Consider the following 3,331-nt stretch of genomic DNA (forward strand, 5'->3'; position numbering starts at 1 on the left):
CGATCATTCCCCTTTTATACCTTTTTAGCGTGGGAAATCTCGGGGATTCTTCTGACGCAAACTGTCACTTCTCCCGATTTATGACAGTCTCCCCCGTCATGGGTGACGACAATGCAGACATCGCTTGACCAATTAATGTTAAAGTCGTCATCACCTGGGGAGATGACTGACCATTTTTGGTAATGTTCTCACCGTAAGGGTGCCCTTGTAGGTGACCTCTTGTCTACTCTCCATGCAGGAACACCCATCCGTCTCCGTCCACCGGACACCCGAAGGAGACTATTCTATTACAAGGTGTCTGCAGTGTGACCAATTAGCAAAACAAACAAATGTCCCGGGGAGAGGGGATTTCTTCCGCGGTCGCCTCGGACGACTTCGTCCTAGGGACGACCTTCTTGACGGACGAATTACGCAGTTCACTATCCGGGGTCTATTCCTCGGACATTAGGGTGAGAATGGGAGAAACAACGAAAATGATGATGAAAGAAATATAACTTGTTACGTATTTAATAAAAATTCTCTTAAAAGAGTCGGATTTTCACAATAACAATAATTTCTATTTTTATTTTTTCATCAGTGAAAAAATTTTCTGTGATAAAAATAAGCAACTAATTTAAAAATAAAATGAATCGTTAAGACTACGTTAAGGATTAAAAAAAGAGGCTACTCAACAACAAAGGGGAATGTACGAGCCCCAAGTATCAATTGTATGCGCGCCTCTGCCATTCACTCAACTTCACATTTTCATTTTATTTTTGCTGTTAGACTGACGGAAATTCCAGGAAACTAAACTTCAAGCTACTACCTTGAAACCCTGCAATCAAATCTGAGTGAGTAACCCCAGGAATCTTTTACGATAGATCTGTCTCAAATATGTCGGGCCTCGTACCTTTCACCTTGCCGTCCCCATTATAAGTCTGGCCAAATCCGCGAAAGAATTGTATAAAATATCTTTGTTAGTGAAAAGAGCGCAGAAAAAGTTTAAATGAAAACTTTAATTTACTATCAAAATTACGTTTTCCCTTTACATTTCGTCATAATAAAACTGTAACAATTGGCAATTTTATTCTTATCAATTCTTATTAATCTATTATTTAGTTCCAACTGTTCACATTATGGATTCAGAAGAAATCGAACTCGTATCATCCGACGAGGATAAAATATCGATTTCTTCATCGAATTTCGATAAAATTCGCAACGAGCAGATGGAATCAATAATAGAACGGCGAGAATGATCGAGGATGCTAAAGTTGCCATACCCGAAGGAAGTCGTCGCTCTAGTTGTTAAGTGAGATAATCTTAATATATTGTATCTTAAAATATAAAATTAAAAATATTTGCGATTTCATAAGTATATTTTGTATTCATCTTGCAGTTATTTGCGTACAAATAACCCTCCAGTTTCCAGTTGTACGACTTCAGCAGAAAAAATTCAATTGAAGTTTTATGCAGGAAATGCGAAGACTACATTAAAGTTCGGTTATGTAAGGAAAATGTATGCGCAATTTACGATTTTGCCTGCAGAATGAATCACACATTTTTACAACATCGTTGATGGAAAATATTCGATACTCATTGCCCAGAGATATTCGAGGGAGAAGACTTCAAATCCTGTGGAACTACGACAATACACAGGATAGTGTCTCGTCCATTATATACACGTATGAGTGAAGTAGATATATTTTTGGCCGTCTACAACTGGATAGAAGAGAAGTGCAAACGAGAGATGGGAACGTCATTTGTTCAAATGGACGAAAACACCAAGAAACAAAAGTATCGGGAAGAATTAAAACCGTTTCTTGAAAAAATCAGATTCTTAGCAATGAGCAAACAGGAATTAATTAATAAAATATTCAAACTGAATTTGTTCACTGAAGAAGAAGAAAAATCCATCCTCGTCTGTAAAGAAACGAAAAATTTTTCAGATTTCCCGAGTTATTTGGATCATAGTGGACTCGAGAGACTCCACTATGTCTTTTAAAAGAAGTAGAACTAATTCTTCTGCATCAAACAAGAAAAGAAAAACTTTATCTTTAAAATGTATAGTTAACCTTATTCAAGACTTCGATAAAAAATGAAAATTTGTGAATTGGCAAAGAAGTTGTATAAGAAAAATGTGTGCGCAATCCACGATTTTATCTGCAAAATGAATCACACTTATCTACAACATAGTCGCTGGGAAATATTCGATACTTCTTGCTCAGAGATATTCCAGGGAGAAGCCTTCAAACCTTTTAGAACTACGACAGTAGACAGGATAGTGTCTCGTCCAATATACAGGTATGAGCAAAGTGCATATTTTTGGCCGTCTACAACTGGATAGAAGAGAAGTGCAAACGAGAGATGGGAAAGTCATTTGTTCAAACGAATGAAAACGCGAAGAAACAAAAATATCGAGAAGAATTACAACCGTTTCTTGAAAAAATCAAATTCTTAACCACAAGCAAACAGAAATTAATTAATAAAATATTCAAACTCAATTTGTTTACTAAAGAAGAAGAGAAATCCATTTTCATCTGTGAAGAAACGAATAAAGGTTTTCAGATAAGTCGAATTTCGGCAAAAACTCAAACGACAGATGTAGAAGCAAATCTTTAAATTACACATCTCTATCTGAATATAAACATAAAAAACAATCTTTTCGCATATTTGCAGACAGCAAGAAACCATTTTCATTTTTTTAGCACTGAGATATTTGTGAGGGAAGATTGTTTCGTCACTGATCTCAATCTTCTCATGACTTTTAAGAGTCAATACGCTTACATACCAGTGCATATCTATGGCTACATAAATTCAGTAAAAAGCGGTGTTTTCCATGTGGAAAATTACCGCAACTCCCAAAGAAGAGCACAGTCGGATGAACCAATCAATATTCGTTGGGAAAAATTCGACTCGTTGTCTGTTGGCAGTTTTTGCAAATGAACATTGGCAAAAACAATATAAAATTGCCTTTAAAACCTGCAGACACTTTTTCAACTCTCGAGCAATCGGAGAGAGTCTTATTCCAGGAGAAGTTGATTAAAGATGAGATCATTGAAGAAAAAAGTGATAATTTTCACCTTTTCATAAACATATTTGTAAAGTGAATTCGTATACTGCTTCGCTTATATAAATTCGAGATACAACATCTAAAAAGTTAAAGACTTGACATTATTTTATAGTATCAAATTTTATTTGGATTAATTGTTAACGGGCTGCGTTTTCACATTCGTTATCCTTATGAGTACTCTACCGCGCTTCCATGTTTTCACTAACGTACAAGCAATAAACACTTCCTCATCATCGGGAGGTGTCGGTTCGATGATTCCCACTTGATTAGTCACCAGGGGGT

Source organism: Centruroides sculpturatus, unplaced genomic scaffold, assembly GCF_000671375.1.
Source record: "Centruroides sculpturatus isolate CEXI.00-Female unplaced genomic scaffold, Cexi_2.0 scaffold238, whole genome shotgun sequence".
NCBI classification, from domain to species: Eukaryota; Metazoa; Arthropoda; class Arachnida; order Scorpiones; family Buthidae; genus Centruroides; species Centruroides sculpturatus.